The following is a 21,305-nucleotide window of genomic DNA, read 5'->3' as shown; positions in this document are numbered from 1 at the left end:
TACCGGCATCAACGACACTTCCTGTACAACTCATCGGCATCACCAAACGCCAACTCCCGGCGTCAAATCATCATACCGACATCAACATTAAATCAACAAATTCACCAGTCCCGCCAATCAACATCGGTTATCGAACAATCATGCAACCGTTATTCCGGTTATCATCATTAAATCTCCGCGCCACACGGCACAATCGATATACTTCGTCAACTCAACATCAATAAACCGCCATAAACATTGTCATCGCCATCGTTAATAAACTTCCCGTCAAACCGATACGAACTTCCCGTCAAAACCATCGGTATCGACAAACTCCCCGGTCAAACATTTACCACTAAATATTCGCCACCGACATTAACGCCATTGGCATCAACATAAACGTTAACGTCACCGAACATTCGTCAATCATCGTCAATAAACGTTGATTTATCAATACATCAACACAAACTCCTGTCAAACGATCAATTCTCGGCGGAGTGAAATATCGCCCGCGTCTTGTCAACATGCATTGTTATTCGGCCGGGCATTATCGAAAATAGTAATAAAACACAGTCTGCCATAAGAGTCGCTATCATACATTGAAAATGTCATGATTAATTAAAGTTATCGACGCCACACTCAATTTCGCCTGTTCACCACCGGTTATCGACCGCGGCGCAGCGCCGTCACCGCGTCGCTGAATAAAATATCGACACGGCACAACAGCGACAATCGCCGTATAGAATGCGTTCGAAAGCGGGGCATTCAGTGGTATTCAAAGTGTGATAAAGACGATAAAACCGAAGTCTGGCTAGCAGCAAAGCCGCATCATTGCCATTATACATACGCGATTTATCATATGTTTCACCGAACATCAATTACGCTTCATCATTGAAGATGAAGTGAAAGCCGGCACGTAATCGGTATATCGAATCGACCAGGTCTGAAGTTCTCCATTACGTAATTCCGTTGATCGGATTGTTCTGCATGATCAGTGCCACAGGTGGATTGTCGCTAGTATTTGCTTATAGGCGGTCAATCATTACTAAAGCCAGTTCGATGCGCCATTAACAATCATTTTTAGAAAGCAGACAAAGATGCATTACTTATTTGTCGAATATTATTAACAATAACTGCCGGTATCAATCTGCGCGAACGTTATTCGATAGCCGTCGTCATGCCGTTGATCACCGGATCGTCTGTTCGCGAATTACGCGGGTGCCGCCATTAAACACCGGTTCGTATCGTTTTCGGTAATATTCATCGCTTCCGTGTATTATACCCGGCACAGTACGGACTGCCAGAATTGATTCAGTATTCGTAGTTAACGGATCGGCGTTAAAACACCATATGTTGAATACGCTGAGATTGTTTAAAAACCGAATCATCAATACCTTCCGCATATCTGGCGAAACATCGGGGAAGATGTTTATCCCTTATTTGCGATGACATGTTACCGTTTGAAAACAAGCCATTAATATTTTCGAAAAGCGGAGCTCCGCATCGTGAACGACAGGGCTTCGTTCATCAAGCGTTTGCATTGCGCTGGCTCCCGAAGCGGGCCATGTTCAGGACGCGAAATATCACGCGTTTCGTGCGTTCGTTTGTTTAACTCTTCATCAACAATATTTTCAGTTGTACGGCAGGTAAAACCAGCAATCATTACGGCGTTATGAAGATCAATCAAAGATCGTTCGCGCATCTTTGGCCGATCAATATCATTGTATCCCAGTTGCATAATACGATGATCATGCCGCCGATCACTGATTGTTCAGCCCACGCCATCGACGTTATCGAGTTTATTTGAATTCATCGAGCGAACATCATCACGCCACTTCCGCATCATGGACGATTCTCAGCCAACAAACGCTATCATAATGTTGAAGAATTGACCAACGCTTTTCGCCACCTTCTTCGCTGGTCGCGCTCATTATCGTCGAGTTGCTGGCACTTCGACAATGCTATTGCTGTTCATTATCGGCTTGATATCACCTGGTTTAAAGCCGTCGCTTCGACGCGAGTCGCATAATCAGTGTTGTTGATCGCCGACAAATCGTGTCGAGGTTGTTGATGTTTGGATATTGTTCCAGTGAAACTAAAACCGATTTGTTAAAGACGTTTAGTTAGATGTGGATCGTCAAAAATAAAAGAGTGAAAGAAACTGCAATATTATAGCCGAATGAATATCGCAAAGATGCGCAATCGCCATTTTTGGCCTGCAGATATTATGTTACGTTATCCCGAAAGGAGACATCGCCATAGTTAACCGACAGCTGATGATGCGAAGTGAACAACAAACAAACAGTAAAGTCTGCTCGAAGCCGCCGTCGTCAATAGTTTGTTTCGACACGCATTGGTAAGTCAGTCCGAAGATCATCGCCATGACAGCCTATAGTCGCTGATCGGCGATTTAGTCAGAACATAACTCCAGTACATTAAACCAGGTTGCAGCCGTTCGAGATCGACCACCGCTCATATTCGCTCGACCATATGCGACGAGATGGGACGCCCAGACTCGTTCAGCATAGCCGTGGCGCTGAATGGTTCAAGAGGAAATCGTTCGCCAAAGATGAACACCGGTCAGTAGACGCCGTTCAGCCAGAAAGGCAAAGTGGGCGTATCACCGATTGCTATCTGGTCAGCCGGTGAGTCATAATGAAAGTTATGATTAGCGTAATATAATCTTCTGCACAGCCTATTTTGGCGTAGCTATCAGCGGAATCGGCTGAACGCGAAACTACGTAAAGCCGCATGTCATTACATACAATGAAATATCGTTCATCTGTAAAGAAGCTTCATTTATCAGCCTTTAAATATCCTTGAAGTTCGACTTTCTTCAGCTTTATCAAAGAAGGAAAGGTCAATATGGGCCCTGAAAATATATTTCCGGGTCATTGAATCGTGAAGAGGTCGCGATGGTTTCAAGAGCCTTTGAGCAAATTCGCTTTTTTGTGAAAGATTTCGATACGAATAAAACGCTTCGCTTTGAACGGCAAGAGACAAGCTCCCCGAAATCATTAACGTTCGACTTAGTAATAACAAAGCTTTTGCGTTCCACCCGTCGTCATCGCCTGGAAGATTCCAGCCCGATTCATTACGTTGCTGGCCGTGAAGTTCATTGAAACCGCCGACACGTTGAACATTGTTAAAGCCGCCGCGAAACTGTCCCTCGTCAGTATCACACGACTCCAAACAAAGCAGTATCACAGCAGCATTTCTTCCACGTGTCAGCCTTCGTTAACCATATACTGGTATTGCCGAGACGATACCTTCATTACCGAAGCGACTTCGTCACTTTCGTGGAGGAACTTTATATCTCATCAAACCGTGAAAATCAGTCCTCGATCACGCTTCTTAAAGCAGCCCAGCGGTTGAAAGCGTACGTCATCATGCCGAAGACCAGGTTTGATTCCATGTTGGTACAGCTATCTCTTTTCTAAGGGCAACCGCCAGATATTAAGCTGAACAGGCCGTTAAAAATAAACCACAGCAACTTTGTCGTTCGACAACCATTGCCGTTCGTGGTCGTAACGAACCGGGCAGACGCAATGAAGAGGCTCGACGCCGATGGGCGTAACTGTTTCCGTAACGGCACACAGAACAGCGTAATGAGCGATATCATCGCCAGCAAGGCACAAGGTACATGGCTCGTGCCAGGCCAGCACGCATTGTCTTCTGGCAAAACACGCCGAGCGTAAAGAGTACCTTCAGCTCAGTTCGCTACGGATGGAAGCTGGCCGAAAGTTTTACCGAGCCCTTCGTTGAATGAGTGTAGCTCATTTTCTAAAATGTTACCTTAAAGGCCGCAAAGATAAATCACTGTCATCATCAATTACGTTCACGACATGCAAATGATATAAGCCGACACTGTCAAAGTTCAACAACCGCCGGATTTGTTCAAAGGGGAAGAGGGCTGTTTTATTTATCTCTTTCCGAAAACTGAGGTAGATTCACGCGGTGTTTCGTTTACAGATATTTTCCTTATCTCGACTACGTTGTCTTCGTTTGCAACATAGTGGAACACTTGTAACCATTGAAGCTCAATGTAAAAATCATTCACCAGTAGCCACCATTTGTTACCTCCTTCACATTAAAGATGCGTAACGAAGTTACCGCACCACTCTTCCGGCGAGCGCAGCGCCGTTCCCGACCATAGCCCCGGATTACGTTTAGTTAGTATGGATTGACCATAGAGGTTTAGTTGTATCCTTCAACAATCATATGAGCCGAGCGTTTCTACCGGGTACGGGGATGAGCTGACAGTTTCGGGACGTTGTCATCGATGCTTATTCTGCGCCGACCGCATTTACGTTTATTCACGTTAAAGCCAGGCACACTTATCTAATGAATTACTGGCACAGCAGTCGCGTACTCAACTACGACGATACCAGTGATGCGACGCAGCCCGACAACGCCACTTCATGATCTTCGAGGTTCACGTCAACACCAACGTAGACTATCTTCGAGGGGAAATCACCCAGTTCGGCTTCAGATTTTCGGCCCCGAGACAGCGCCGTCGCAGCCGATCATCCCGACGCACGCCGCCGAAGAAGCGACCGAAGTGACAGCAGACGTTTGTGCTCGATGCCTCACACCGACGCTCGCCGCCGGGGCACGACTACGTCGCATCATCGAGACCGTTGCAGTCATCGTTTGCTTCCTCGACGATGACAGGTTTGCAGCCTACCATACATTGTGGCTATTGCCTTAATAGAGAACGACAGAGATCTATCAATATTTATCACGACTTTCGAAGATGATGATATCGGTTTCTGCTTCTCGTTAACGCTTCATATATGATCGGACTTCAGATTGCCGTTATGAAATCCCAGGCGCCGCGAAGGAGCATATTCACCGTGCCGAAGGGGACGAGGAGTAGCGTTGTTCCACCCTCACATATTGCTGAGTACAAAAATTCAAACTGTCAATACCTCCCGCGCCGAACAGAACCGCGAAGCGTCATATATAGATCGGGCTCGACGAAGGTCGAAATGCCAGCAGTTACAAGTGCTCATTAATGAAAATTCCAGACGGATACGAGAGTTTCTCATACCGTCGAAATCTTCAGCGTCTTCCATATATAATAATCGTCATATAAGTTATCATCGTATTATCACAGCGTTGTTCAATAATCGCAGCGCCACAGGTTTGAGCGCGAAGAGCGGTAACAGGCTATTTGTTGCCACGCCGTATTAATAGTCAACGACGCCATAGAATCAACCTTCGTATAGATTGCCAGAATATGCAATCTCGACCAGATATTACATATAAACATTACAATATTCAGCATCAATAATATCGAAATTAACAGCAGCCTTAGTTACAGCGAGCGTTCATGGTCGTCAGCTTCGAGAAGAAGGCACAATAAGCCAGCTTTACTCCTACAATTATTATTTTATTAATTCGGCGTATACAGCCTGCTGCCGACAACTTCGCAAGTTTATTGTTCATATATGGGTCGCTGTCCATCGCGGCAAGTCCAATCAGAACAAGGCATTTTGATTCTGTAGAATACCCGCTTGGTGATGTCACCGTGTAGCAGGAAAAAAACCTTGTATAAAATCTTTGCCGCCGCTGATATTAGCATAATCGCCGGTCTTCACCGCTAGCTTCCGGGTTACCCGAGTGACCACGGTTTCGAGGGTTAAAGGTAAACGCTACGAAACCTCCGCCGAAATACCGCCTGTAATATTAATGCTGGGTAGGTTATTTTCCCATTGTCGTGGAAAGTAACTTCAGTTTTGAATATAATCTCGACTTCCTTATATAAAGGTACAATAAACTTGCAAGTTGTCAGCTTGTAGACTGTATACATGAATGTATCGGGCCATAATTGTAGAATTAAAGCTGAACTTGTTGTACATATTTCTTTCTCAGAAACTTTGACGATTATGAGTTATACTCGCTGTAACAAGGCTGCTGTTCAATTTCGATATTGAATTGTCTGGTAGATGTGCTGTGAATGGTCACGCATGTAGATAATCGATCGTAACCGGGATTGCATATTCTAGCAATCTATAATGAAAGGTTGATTCCTATGAAGACGTGAAACGCTTGACTAATTAATACAGCGACGCTCTGTGTTGTAAATAGCCTGTGCAATTGTTCTCAGTAGGCTTATAGACGGCATATGGCATACAGTTGATAGACAACTTATGTGATGTCTTTGAACGGACTGATGAGTAGCTATATATGACGCCAGTGGCTAATATATGGAGACCTTTGGAGGAGATTTCGGTGGACGCCGAGACTTCGCTAAGCTCTCAAGCATCCATTCTAGATTTTCTGTGTGAAGTAGACTTGTAGCCACTTAGCCTTCAATGACCTTCGAAGGTATCGAGTCAGAGCCCATCAGTATATATATATATGAGCTTGCTTCAAAATCGACCTCTGTTCAACAGGAGTGAGTGAGTGAGTGAGTTTAGTTTTACCGCGACTCAGCAATATGTGGGTCGGTGAAGCTTACACTCCCTCGACGCCCCTTGTAACTGGTGAGGCTCTAGCTCCTTCAAGCGGAGGTGGCCTGGGACTTCCTTAGCGGCGTCTAGAGTCCCATCAATATATGAGCGCTTAGCTTCCATACAGGGTGTGGTTCTTCATAAGTAGAGCCGAAGTAGATCATCCTATCATCTTCAGAAGTCGTGGTCACTCTAAATCTGGTGATAAGAATCTCATTGATCGCTCTAGATCTATTAAGGCCAATAACATACGCCTCTGGCGCTTGAATTTTAATGGCTTTATGGTAGGCTGTGTCCACATTCTGTGGCACCGCATAAGCAATCAAGTCGATCGGAGGTAAGGTGATGGCGCCTGCAACAGTTCATCTGGGATGGTCTGCGACGGCGAAGTCGGGTGCCCTCTCGTATTCGCGATGTTAGCGCGGGGCCCTCAGGGAAGTCGCCTGACGCCAGTGTAGAGACATCAGGCTGCATGGCGATCTCTGCTGATGTCACTGTAGCTGTCTCCGGTCGCTTCTTGTGGCGTGACGCCGGGATGATGATCGGCTGATCATCGAGAGGCCCAGTTCAGCTGCTGGAACAATCTCGTTGAGAAAGTCCTAGTAGACTTCGTTGATTTCCCTCAGAGGTCGACGCCGCCCTGGGGTGCGGTCTGCTGAGTGTTGGTAGCCACGGACCCTCAGGAAGATCATAGAATATCAGCGCTTGGTACATCAGGCTGCATGTTGATCTGCGCTGACATCACTGCTGCCGACATCGGTCATTCTTTTGATGTACATCAGGTATGATGATCGGCTGATCATCATACAGGCCCAAATCTCGCGACGGGAACAATCTCGCTGAGAAAGTTCAAGTAGACTTCGCTGATTTCCCCTCAGAGGTCACGCTTGAGATGCAGTAGAAACCCTAGTCTAGTCTTCGCCGCGACGATGGGATGTCTGGGGAAGCAGGACGCTTGAGGCGGCGGACTCACGCCCCACGCCCCACCACTCTAGCGAACACCAGACGGAGGGGGGTCGACCAACAGCAGTAGACTGGCGAGGGTTCAGGTGTATCAGTCATGGTTAGACTCTGCATACGCGCACCTATCTGCTGTGCTGCCTCAAACGCAAAGTAATTATTCATTAAAGGCAGAATTGATAAATTAGTACCGCGAACTGCAACGCGGAATAAAATGAAACATGGCGCAGTACAGCTAGGGCATATTAAATGCGGATCAGCAGCAGAATAAAAAACGTAATGTGCAACAGTACAGAATTTTTATCAACGTAATCCACTGAAACAACACGGCGTCCCGTGAATAAACAGTAGAAACACGACTAAATATCAATATATAATTGTTGAAGGATACTAGCTAAACCTCTATAGATGTCTATACGAGGTAACTAACTAAATATAATCAAAGGATATAGTGTGTCGGGAGACACAGGCGCTCTCACGTCCAGCTCACTGGGCAAAGAAGGAGAGAGTGAGGCACATGGGTGGAGGTGGCGCCCTCGTTCCCGCGCTTGTGGAAGGGAGGTAACTCGTGGTGAGTACTAATTAGTGATTTTACATTGAAGGGAGCTTCAATTAGGGAGATACAAGTGTTCCACTATGTTCGCAAGAAGAAGAAGACAAGCAAAAAGAGCATGAGTCAGGATAAGGAAAAATATCTGTAAATAGCAAAAGGCACCACGTAGAGATCTACCTCATATATCTGCAAAGTTTTCCGGAAAGAGATTGAAAGGTTTTTAGAGTTATGTCTGAAACGAAGCCCACCTTTCCCTTTTAAGACTAAATCCGACGGTTGGACAGACTGACAAGGTGTCAACTATATCCCCCCACATTGCATGTCGGTGGGATAAAAAAGGTATGGAGGGAGTGAGTGAGTGAATGAGTGAGTGAGTGTGTGAGTGAGTGAGTTTTATGCTGCAATAAGCAAAATTCCAGCAATACCACTGCAGGGGACACTAGAAATGGACTTCACACACTGTATCGATGTGAGGAATCGAACCAGGGCCTTCAGAATGACCAGTGAAAGCTTTAACCCCAGCCCTCCATCAAGGGTGAAAAACCAGACTTTGACAAAGGCTAGAGGACACTCTTGCCTCGAGAAGATGTGTTTTGCAAGAAGACAGACTCACATTGCTGAAAGTACAACAGGCCATGTACCCTTGTGCAGCCTTACAGCACGCGGTCTCCGCCATTGCACTGTTTCTGTGTGCCGCTGTGCAGGTGAACACGCCCACATCCGAGTCTTCAGGGCCGCCTTTGTGGCCGATGTCTTCACTGCCCAGGGATGGCCAGGCCGCCAGATATACAGGAGCCGGTACTGCAGGTGCTTCCTTTGGGCAGCAATGGATCTTGTCGAACAACACACGCCTGCAACAGAGGAAGCCAGGACACCTTAGATGTGAGTGAGTTTAGTTTTAGCAATATTCCAGCAATATCACAGCAGGGGACACTAGAAAAGTGCTTCACATTGTACCAACATGGGGAATCAAACCCTGGTCTTCAGCATGATGAGCTGCACGCTTTAACCACTGGGCTAACCCACCGCCTACTAAGAAAGCTTAATCCTAATTATAACATGTTACATCTGACCACTTTCTAAAAGGGACTGAGTTTTCACAGGGTTTGAGTAGATAGGGTTCTCCACAAAGAAAGTGAATAGGGAATAACTCCAGAGCCAATGGAGAGAGTATCAGTCTCAGCTTGGCCACCAGTGTGGAGACTAACTGAAATTTGGTACATTAGGACTGAAATGTACTGAAAATGATGCAAATAGACAAGTTTGGGTCAGTGTATTAAACTGACTGAGTTTAGTTTCACGCTTTTAGCAATATTCCAGCAATATCACGGCTGGGGACACCAGAAATGGGCTTCACACATTGTGCCCATGTGGGGAATCGAACCCGGTCTTCGGGCGTGACGAAATAACGCTTGAACCACTAGGCTACCCCACCGCCCCCGAGTGTATTAAAAGCTGTTGTACCTAAGTCAGTTGATATGGATTTCAAGGGGCACTAATCTCTGCCATTCAAATGCAAATAGGCTTCTCATAGCTAATTTTATTCAATATCAAAATCTTTCCACTAAGAAAACAGGTTGCTCCAAAGTGCCCAAATACATCACATTAATGCTACGATTAGTGGCCAAATGATATATTTTCAAAATTTATATTGACCTTTTTTTCCTTCTTTTTGGTCGCTGGGAGAAGAAATTGAACTTCAAAATGTTTAGAACTGTCATGAAATAACACAGATGGACCGATGTTTCTGTTAACTTGTCACATAATAATGAAGCATACAGCTTTATGGATTTCACGTTCTTGAGCCCGATTCTTACACTGTTATTAAACTACACCAAAATGTCGCTCTGTGCAATACACAAGAAGTTGTCATCCATAAAATTAGAATTATATTACACTAAAATCTATGCTTCATTATTGACTCACCAACTATTAGAATGCTAATCAAACAATTGTCACACCCTTACCTCTGGCATAGGGCAGCATCCCCACTGGCCAGTGGCCATCTTACAACAGGTGGTTCCATCTGACATTCAAAGCCGCCACCACATTGTATGCTGCTAGCTTTAGGAGGGGTCGGGATGGGGTATGTCTGTACATGGGCAGGGAGATCTGGACGGTATCTCCGCCACATGTCTGCGTAGGTCAGGTTGCAGGTCATGAACTCTGGGCAGCAGTGGATCCCGCCTGAACAACACACAGCCTGGAACAAACATCATGTAGGAGTTATGTTCTGATTCATCCATCGATCTGTTTGACTCTTCATTGTCATGCCATTGATCTTCCCGGGACTGACTTAGTTATGTACCTGAAAAGTAAACGCCAAACATGTCAAACAAACTCTGTGGCAATGACAAAACTGACTTCAGATGGAACTACATTTTGTCTGTTTGTTGTTTACCACCGCACTCATCAATATGTCAGTTGTATGGCGTCGCAATCTCCTACTCAGAGTTCTGTGCGGCCAGCCAGCATAGTATCTCTGCCACAGGCCAAAAAAATGTGACGATTCGTCACATCTTGCAATGTCCATTCAATATAATGTACAGATTTCTTTCACTCTTTTATTTTGACCTGAGTTCACACATCTAACTAAACATCTTTAATAGAATGGTTTAGTTTCACTGAGACAATATCCAAAAACATGTAACACTATTTTGATTTATGCAGGGGCGATCCTTTGTTTACATAGGTTGTAACGGCTCCACGCATGGGTAATCGGCTTTCACGGAAAGCAAACGATGCAGCCAGGTTGATATCTAAATATGTACTGTCATAGACCTAACTGTCGCAGTTGTGGAAGAATATATATGTAACAATGTAAAACATTATGAAGAGAGTGCCGAAAAGCTTTCGTGAGTCCAGTCTCTTCTTATTATGAATATGCGCGTTTGATTACAAACAAGAGAAAAGTCCGGTCACGTGATATGCAAATTAGCCCGTGGCTGTGATGTTATGTTAAGTCATCGCTGTGCCGGAGTGTGATGGCGGCGGTGTGTAAATAATTGTGTCTGAACCAGACAATCCAGTGATCAACAGCATGATCATCAATGTATACAACTGGGATACAATGACATGTGTCAACCAAGGTCGCAAGTCTGATCACCTGATCTTGTTAGTCACCTCTTATAGCAACCATATGTTGCTGAAAATTAATTTTTACCTGCCATACAACTGAAATATTGGTGAGTGAGGGGTTAAACAAACAAACACACAAACACCGTAATGCTTCATAGTCCCTGAACATAATATTTACCCTTCAGGCCAATGCTACCTGTAATGCAAACACTTGATAAGAAACAAGCCCATATCTCAAATTCTGAATCCCCAAAGTCACTAGGGCCCTTTTTCAAAATAATATACTAAGTTGATGCATTTTCAAGAGCAATTTTTTTATCCAACATGTCCATCACAAAATAAAAGGGATGAAGTAAACCATGCTAATCTCCCCAGTCCAATCATGTTTCTCAGATCTATGCAAGAGTGAGTGAGTGAGTTCAGTTTTTAAGCCATCCTCAGCAATATTCCAGCTATATGGATGGACTGGACAAATGCACTCGATCCCGCTAGACTCTTACGCAAAGCATGGGTTACCGAAGATCAATTCTAACCCGAATCTTCACGGGTTCTATACAAGAATACTGTGCCAGAAGTTAAACTGAACAGAGCCCAGTGAATCGAGAGGTGAGGTGAAATTGGGCTTTAACGCCATGCTTGAGAATCTTCGCTTCATATGACAACGCGTACATACAAGTATGTGTACAGCTGTGTACCAGCCCAGACTGGCTGGTCGATAACTGCTAGCTCACTGAGATACCATGCCCAGTGAAGCATGAATACAACTCAGCATTATACTCAATTCGGAAGCCGACCAGTCCTTGTTGTAACCATTCATGCCGAGCCGACAGGGACCAACGTACCATTTTTTAACGCTCTTAGGTATGACGTATCCCAAACTCGCGACCTTCCTAATTGTGTCTGAACCAGACAATCCAGGCGATGAATGTACAAGCATGATCACAACAAACAGAAGCAGCAGCTATCAAGTGCTTGATTCCTTTAGATTGGCTCTCGAAAGGCAGTTATTGTTAATAATAATTCTGACAAATAGAATGTGTTACATCTTGTCTACTTTCCCTAAAAATGATTGTGTAAGCCCGAACAAAAATGGTGCCTTTAAAGTATGAGTGGCTCCTTACAAAATAAAGCACCAAGAAATAATACTTGCGAGGAGCCAAGTCTCCACCTGAAAATAATCAAGCTTTAAGCACTGATCATACAGAATTAATTGATCAACAGATGATACTGGAGACTACTGTAATCGAGGAACTCCAGACCTATAGTCTGATTCATTATATGCCCTCTGTTACAGTGACTGTACCAGCTTTCACTTCATCTTCAATGATAGAGCATGGTGGTGTTCAATTCTGCATATTGCAGATGCAGGGTTTGATAATTTAGCAGCAGCAGCAGCAGCAGCGGTTGTATCACTGTGTTGGAGGACTGGGAAGGTATTGGCATTTTTATGTTCCGTATATCAGGACATGATCACTGTGAGTGGTAGTGGTGTGGTTAGGTTGAACGTCGTGCTTGAGAATATTTCGCTTATATGACGTGCATGCGTGTGTATGTGTATGTGCAGCTGCTTGTACTAGCCCAGACTTAAGCTGGTTTTATAGTGCTATCCCACTGAGATACCACACTGCAGTGAAGTATGAATACCCCACTCAGACACATTATACTGACTCCGAGCCGACTAGTCCTTGTTGTACCCATTAATGCCGAACGCCAGGCAGGGACCAACAAGTACCATATTTTAACGTCTTTTGGTATGACGCGGTTGGGGATCGAACCCGCGACCTTCCGCTCTCCGGGCGGACGCTCTAACCACTACACCACGGAGGTGGTCTAGTTTGATATGGGTTTGTGTTGATGCCAGTGAGGTGAGGATAGGTGAAATTGGGTGTAACGTCGTGCTTGAGAATAATTCGCTCATATGACGACGTGCATGCATGTGTATGTGCGGCTTCTTGTACTAGCCCAGACTGAAGCTGGTTTTATAGTGCTAGCCCACTGTACTCATTAATGCCGAGCGCCAGGCAGGGACCAACAAGTACCATATTTTAACATCTTTTGGTATGACGCGGTCGGGGGTTGAACCCGCGACCTTCCGCTCTCCAGGCGGACGCTCTAACCACTCCACCAGGGAGGTGATCGGTTTGACAGGAGTTTGTGTTGATGCCAGTGACAATGTTTGACAGGAGTTTGTGGTGATGTCAGTGACGGGGTTTGACAGGAATTTGTGTTGATGCCAGTGGCAGCGTTTGACAGGAGTTTGTGTTGATGCCAATGGCAGAGTTTGACAGGAGTTTGTGTTAATGTCAGTGGCAGGGTTTGACAGGAGTTTGTGTTGATGCTAGTGGCAATGTTTGACAGGAGTTTGTGTTGATGCCAGTGGCAGGGTTTTGACAGGAGTTTGTGTTGATGTCAGTTACATGGTTTGACAGGAGTTTGTGTGATGCCAGTGGCAATGTTTGACAGCAGTTTGTGTTGATGCCAGTGGCAGGGTTTGACAGGAGTGTGTGTTGATGCCAGTGGCAATGTTTGACAGGAGTTTGTGTTGATGCCAGGTGCTGAGTTTGACATGAGTTTGTGTTGATGCCAGTGGCAGGGTTTAACAGGAGTTTGTGTTGATGCCAGTGGCAGGGTTTTGACAGGAGTTTGTGTTGATGTCAGTTACATGGTTTGACAGGAGTTTGTGTGATGCCAGTGGCAATGTTTGACAGGAGTTTGTGTTGATGCCAGTGGCAGGGTTTGACAGGAGTGTGTGTTGATGCCAGTGGCAATGTTTGACAGGAGTTTGTGTTGATGCCAGGTGCTGAGTTTGACATGAGTTTGTGTTGATGACACTGACAGGGTTTGACGCAATGTAAGGAAAGTTTGTGTTTGATGACTAACACAATGGCTACATGGGCAGGATTTGACAAGCTGGAATGGTGGAGGTTGACAAAACGTGGATGGTTGTGTATCGGATGGTTTTCTTTGTTGCATGCACTAAGCAAGGGTTACACACAGATACTCACATCAGGCAGAGGACAACAACCATAGGAGTCTGTGTTAAGTTTACAGCATGTGTAACCATCAGGACACTCCGAATGCCCATCAGGACACATAACAGCATAGTGAGACTCCGCGCCATGGCTTGGCTTCTCTGAACCCTTTGCAGGAGTTCTCTCAAACCAATCAATCATCGCATCTCCTTGCAAACATTTCTTGAGAGCAACATTACAGGTTGTGTTCTCTGGACAGCAGTGGATGTGATCAGAACAACACACGCCCTGCAATATGATGTCATTACTACAAGACATGACCTGCAATTTGACCTGATCAGTACATGCCCTGAAATTTAATGTGATCAATACAGCACACCCTAAAGTTTTGCTAGTAGGTGGTGGCGTGTGGTCCTGTGCACAGAGCTCAGGTCACGAATCAGTTGAAGTTAAGCAACATCGAGCTTGGACAGTCCTTGGATGGGTGACCGTGTTTAGCAGCTTGACTCCTGAGAGTTTCTAGGACTTCAGTCCTGCCCCACAACGAAGCACATGTAATACATGTGGTCTCATCTTAGGCAAGTGAGTTTTTCAAAATTGCCTCTGTTCACCCAGCAGAAAATGGGTACCTGGTTGGATAAAGTCATGTGACTATAGCCTTCTAGCTCCTAACAGGCAGCTTGGGTTATTCCGTGGTAATAATCATCAGATTCTGATTAAGCACCGCGAGCAATCACTTGGAGTTTGGAGACTGCGCGCTATAGAAGATGACCTATTTTTATGATTATTAGTACATCACACCCCATGTTAAAAGTACAACACACTGCCTACAATAGATAAAGCAATGAGTGAATACAGTTTTGCGTCACTTTTAGTCTCATTCCCGCTTATCATGGCTGGAGGACGCCAATACATGTTGTCACTAAGAGTATACATGTCAAAATTCCATAACCTGGACCCTGGAGTGATGATAAATGTTGTGAAATTACCTTAGGATGAGGACAGCAGCCAAACTGGGTTTGTGTGATTGAGCAGCATGAGCTGTTGTCAGGACAACTGGACTTTTTGTCTGGACACATCACATTGCCAAGAGGTTTGGGGTCATTCTTGTCTGGGCTAGGATGCTTGGCTTGTCCATCACTGTGCTGCATCTTCCTGGCCCGAGCTGGCCTTTTGTCTTCCCAGGTGATGCTGATGCCGTCCTTGTTACAACTGCCCTGACTGACGTCACAGGTCGTCCCAGATGGACAGCAGTGGACATGGTCAGAGCAGCACACAGCCTGTGGGTATACGGGTGTAAAATGTATTCATAACGTAAACATGTAATTTTCTGAATAAAATTGATATTTTATACTTATCCAGACTCATGCTTATTTGCTTGTCTCCTTCCTCTTGCGAACACCAGTGGAACACTTGTATCTCCTATTGAAGCTCCCTTCAATAAAAACAGACGTAAAATCACCACTCACCAAGAGTTATCTGTCTGGCCATTTTGGCGGGAAAGCGGCGCCACCGTACTCCCACGCTTCACTCTCTCCGAATTATGAGCCCGACACTTTAATTTACAGGGAAATCCAAAGTGTCTAGCGGGGAGGTTGGGAGGGCTTACCTCATGAGTCAGGATAAGTATAAAATATCAATTTTATTCAGAAAATTACATATTTTTCCTTATCCTGACTCATGCTTATTTGCTTGTAGAATCCAACGGATTTGGTGGTGGGTCAAGCTACTTCTGGATTTCATGTAGTGATTTACGTCTTGCATACCCCCCTATGGGAACTTCCTGGTAGCACTTCTGTTGTTAACTTGTTAAATTGTTAACTTTTGGTCCTTGCTTCTGTTAACATTTCAAGTGGATTTTGCAATTCCATCTCTTGATGCGAGCATCAAGTGGAGAAGCGACCCTTTCCTGTACGAATATGTCTTTACAAGTACTGGGTCATATCACTTATGCTAGTCTATATAGACGTGCATATAGACTCTAAAGCTGAACTCTCCTGAGTGTAGGCTTTTGCAAGTCATGTGATAAAAGGGCGAGACTCCGTCTCAGCGCCTTTGTGGGACTGTCAATTGTTGTGCTACAACAAGTGGGCCGAAATGGTGAATGCCAGAGCCGTCCTCGGTGGCGATGTCCCTCAGGTATTGGGTGATAAACACCATGTCCAATTTCCTGAAGCAGCCCTCCATTATCGTCTTGATAGAGCGATTCCCATGTAGAGCGAGCGTTGACGCCAGAGCTCTAACTTCATGTGGGTTGGAGGCTCTTGGAGGATCAAATCCTGCTGCTTTGTAGGCCCAAAGTATGACAGTTCTGATCCAGCTTGATATCTTAGTGCGGAAGACCTCCGTCTGTGTCGCTGTCGATATCGGGACGAAAGACACTTGAATTTCCGTCTCCTGGATCTAGATCTTGTAGGTAGACTTGCAATGCTCTCACTGGCCACAAGGATAGGTCCTGCGAATCCTGTGGGCCAAGGACTGATGATAGTGTTGGGACGTGGAACTGTCTGTCTGGATGACCTGGCAGTTGATTCTTGCTATGAAGTCCCATTTGCACGATGTTTTGATTTCCATCAAATTGTGTTCTCTCGAAGTCCAGAGCATGGATTTCCGACATCCTTGCTGCTGTTGCTAAAACTCTCAGGAACAGTGTCTTGTGCGTCAAGAACTCAAATGATGTTCTTTGTGATGGTTTGTAGATGTCCCTAGTGAGATGTCGTAGAACTACGTTGGGGTCCCTAGTCAGAGTGTTTAAATCTCTGTTGTTGGTCCTCCAATTAAAAGGGCGTAGTAAGGCCAGTAACTCTGGTACTTTCGTCAGTTGCACTTGTCCTCATAGCGATAACTGAGCTCAATGCCGCTAGGTATGTTGAGAGTGTTGACTCTTTTAACCGCTTCGTTTGTCTAGGCGACAAAGGTAGTCCGCCACTTGAGGATGTGTCACTTTCATGGATGTGAAGCCGGTCCTCGAAGCATATGTCTCAAAGTGTCGCCACTTGTCGTCATACAAGTTGCATGTAGACTTGCGTAAAGCTAGTGTGACTGCTTTCGCTGCCCTGGCGGAAAATCCTCTCTTGTTCAAGCATGCCTTGATACAATCCACATGTGTAGCCGGAACACCTCTGGGTTGCCGTGCGCCTGCTTTGTGTGAGGATGTACTAGTAGATTCGTCCAATCTGGTAGTTGCAGTTGAGGCAGTTCTAGGTCTTGTATGAGAATAGGGAACCATATTCTCGCTGGCCAGTAAGACGCGCCTCAAGTAGTTGTAGGTCTCTGACTGATTTTCACCCTCAGTATTAGAGCTGGTGGTGGAAACGCGTAAGCGTTTAGTCCTTGCCAGGAGATGCTTAGCGTGTCCGTTGCCCATGCCTGTGGATCTGGTATTAGTGAGACGAAAGTTCTCAGTTGACCTTTGTGGCGAAGAGGTCTATTAATGGTGCGCCCATCTCTCGTATGATCTGTTTGAAGATCTCCGGATGTAGCATCCAGTCTGTTGAGAATGGCTGCGTTGGACAGGATAGTGCATCTGCTATCACATTCTTAGCGCTCAGAATGTGGCATGCTCTGATGTGGACCTTCAGGTTGACTGTTATGCTGGCCAGTGGAAAGCAGTGGTCCAGAAGGTTTGCCGACCTTGTTGATCCTTCTGTGGATGTAGAACGCCACTGAGGAGGTGACTGTACGTACCGTCAGATGAGCATTCTATAAAATGCTGGTCCAGTGGAGTATGGCGTTTATCACTGCTTTCATTCCCAGCATGTGGAAGTGCAGATCTTCTCTGCTCTGGTCTATATCCCAGCTGACACATCGTTGTCGAGGTGTACTCCCCAATCTTGGAGAGATGCGTCCACATAGAAATGTGTCTTATACTCCGGCTCTGCTAAATAGGTGCGTCTGCGACCCACTGATCTCTGAGTCCACCATATTAGATATGGATTTAATCTGTCCGGGAGTCCGAAGGGGTCCGGATCGTCCAGTCATACATTCACGAAGACTTGTAGTGGGTGTAGTGGTAGACTCCCTCTGCGTGTCACGTCTTGTGCTGACGTGAGAAGAACCAACAGACTCTGCCACTTCGTAGTAATAACGGAGAGAGTAGTGCTTGAGATACAAGGACTTGTATCTATATCCTACGATCTTGAAACCCTTGCCGTGTCCGTAAGGGAAATGAAGCGACGTCCAGCTCCGTGACTGCCATCGGTGTGAAGTCTATATAAAGTCGCCTGGCTGCCGGCACCCAAGGCCTGTCCAACGTATGTTGCTGCAATTCATCTGATGAATTGCTGCAATGATGACAATGAAGGTCTTTTACCTCGTGAAGACAGCCAAATCACGTAGGCCTAACTGGACTGTAATTGAGGCCTTCCTCTATCGCTGACAGGTTGTCGTCACTTGTAACCCACTTCTTGACCTGTGAACTACGGCCGACCTCTGCGCAGGGCCGTTGTCTCTGATGGTTCAATCAAAATAAAGCATTTTGATTCCTTTGGCTCGCCGCGCTGTGATGTAACCGGTGTAGCAGGAAAAAGATCCTTGTAGAATCTAGTGCAGCTGTTGATATCTGATGACCTCTCGGTCTTGTCCGTAGCCTTCCGGAGTTACACGAGTGACCACGTGTATCGAGGGTTGAATGGTAACCGCCGGAAATATTTCGCCGCGTAATACCGATGTAGGTAGGCTGTTTTCCTGGCTGCTGTGACTGTTACTTCAGTTCTAAAGATAATGTCGTCGCCCTTTATACAGATGATCAGCTGAAATCTGCATGCTGTCAGTGCTGTTCTTGTAGACTGCATACATCTATCTCAATGAAGCCGTCAGAATTGTAGAATTTAATGCTGAACTTTGTTGGAAATTCTACCAGGGAATCGCTGATCGAATATGTAGTTACCTAGCCTTAGCAAGGCTGCTGTTGAACCACGCCAGTGAGAATATTTGCAGATCTATACGGAAGTGAAGATCTCTATAAGGCCATGAGTCTTCTAAAGTAGATATATCAATCTATGTGAATCCCGTCCTGGATTCAGTCTGAAGATTCGTGCGGTTATGAATTCGGACAAGAGTACCCCTCTTGAACTTTATGACATGCCCTTTAGTCTGTGTGCCGACAAAGATCTTTCTCTTCTAGGGTGACGCTAGGTCCAGTCGTTAATAACCTTGAAGATCTGCGTAGCGATCTGCATGGTGGTCGGCCTGGTGTGACTGTATGGCGCCTTGCATGTAGGTAATCATCTCGTAGTCTGGGATTGCCTACCTGGCAATATATTCAGAAATGGTGATTCCCGTGATGATCTGCGAGGCGTCTTTGATGCCCTTGATGTAGGTAGTCGGCCTGAAAGATCCTTTATTAGGCTCATCATCTGTTGACGGTCTCTGAGGATAGCTCGCCCTTCGCCGCAAGTTGTAGACGACATGTAGCGCCTCTGTTAAGAAGCTAAGTAGCAACGTCGCGTTGTAATGCCTTCGCGCAGGCTCGGTGACGACATGTGTAGCGTTCTTTAAGAAGAAGCAAAGCCAGCACGCGACTTCTCTGCGCTTGTAGATGGCCTGTGTGAATGCCTTCGCGCAGGCTCGGAGACGGCATGTAGCGTTCTGTTGAGAATCTATGTACTGCGTCGTCTCTGTGTTGTAGATGGCCTGCGCGAATGCCTTCTCGCAGGCTTGTTGACGGCATGTAGCATTCAGTTGAGAGACTGAGTACTGCGATGTCTCTGCTTCGTTGGGGATCTGCGTGGAGACCTGCGTGATGACCTGCGTGGAGACCTGCATGGAGATCGGAGTGAAGTGGGCGTGGCGAGTGGCCCGGCGAACTGCGTCTGTAGGGTGACCTGCGCGGAGATGAGTGACTGTGGGTTCGCGAATGTCTCGGCGCATCCCTCGACAATCTGCGTGATGCGGAAGATGTCTTGGATACTATATCTGAAGTCTTTCGCGAATGATTCCGCATCTGGGGAATGGCGACTAGTCCTTCGCGAACGCTGGTCATCCGATTCTGTATCCAGGGATGGGCGATTCCTCCTTCGCGAACGCCTTCGCAAATGCTGATCGTCCGAATCCGTAGCAGGTGATGACCGAGACGTCCTTCGCGAATGCTTTCGCGGATGCTGATCGTCCGAGTCCGCCGCAGGGGATGGTTGAGTCGACCTTCGCGCAGGCTGGTCCTGCAGTGTAGATCTGCTGCCAGATGTCACGATGATGGAGGGTCCCTCAGAGACGACGTCTGCGTTGGAGCCTTCGCGAAGGCTCGGGACCTCTTTGTCCAGGCCGTAACACTGCTCCATCATCTCCATGATATGTTGAGAGAACTGCTGCATAACGTCCCCCGGGTTGAAGGTCTGCGGTGGTAGCAGCGCTGCCCTTTCTACGGTGATAGCGACGTGGCCCACAGGACGCTCATCTGTTGTCAGTGTAGATACCTCGGGTTGAGTGGAGATCTGCGCTGAAGTCACCGTAGCTGAGACTGGTCTTTTCTTGGGATGAATCTCTGGGATGATGATCGGTTGATCATCGTAGAGTCCCTGTTCCATCATCGGGACAGAAAGTCCTTGTAGTCTGCGCAGACGTCCCCGTAGAGTTGGTCGTCATCTGAGGGGTGTGAAGCCTTCTCTGGGTAGAGTATGGCTTCCTTTTCATCGTCTGCGATGATTGTAGAGCTGCCCTCTCTGCGTTGATAGTGATATGGTTCAGGGATCGCTCATCTGCCGACCTCGGACTGCTTGCTGTATCTCTGGGATGATCAGCAGCGGCTCAACATGAAGTCATCTCACTGCCATCGGGACGATATCTGTGAGGCTTCATTCTGCGTAGAGGATGTCTTCTTCTTCTACGTCTGCGTTGAGGGGTCCTACGCTGTAGAAGCCAACATAGTAAGTCGTCTGACAGCAGTAGACAGCTTGTGAAGGACTCAGCCAGTTTATCCATGACTTGTAAAGTCACCTGGATTTGTCGGTAGTACGTCTAAGTACAGAGAAAAATTATTTATTAATTTGAATTTCTATTAAATGCTGATAAAGATTACAGCTATAGCTGGAAGTACATGTTGTTGTGCAGCTAGGGCACAGTCAATGCGGGTCTGCAGCAGCGAACCTAAACCTACAACGAAAATAGGTTTTCATGAAATGTAAACAACTGAACAAACACGGACAATTCCGTGAATAAACAGTGCTAAATACGATTAAATATCAAACCATATTGTTGAAGAATACTAACTAAACCTCTATAAAAGTAGAATAGAGGAGAATAACTTAAGTAATTAAAGGATATAGTGCCGTATAGGTGACAAAGGCGCTCTCACAACCTGCCCACAGG

At 46.1% G+C, this 21,305-nt stretch overlaps 1 pseudogene; it reads right to left on the bottom strand.

Annotated features, from left to right (window-relative positions):
• LOC124265021 overlaps positions 1–21,305 on the bottom strand; it is a 126,340-nt pseudogene that overhangs the window by 62,104 nt on the left and 42,931 nt on the right.

The sequence above is a fragment of the Haliotis rubra genome, unplaced genomic scaffold (assembly GCF_003918875.1).
Source record: "Haliotis rubra isolate DU_JTF1 unplaced genomic scaffold, ASM391887v1 Scf957, whole genome shotgun sequence".
Classification (NCBI taxonomy): domain Eukaryota; kingdom Metazoa; phylum Mollusca; class Gastropoda; order Lepetellida; family Haliotidae; genus Haliotis; species Haliotis rubra.
This window is presented reverse-complemented; position numbering and strand designations above follow the sequence as displayed.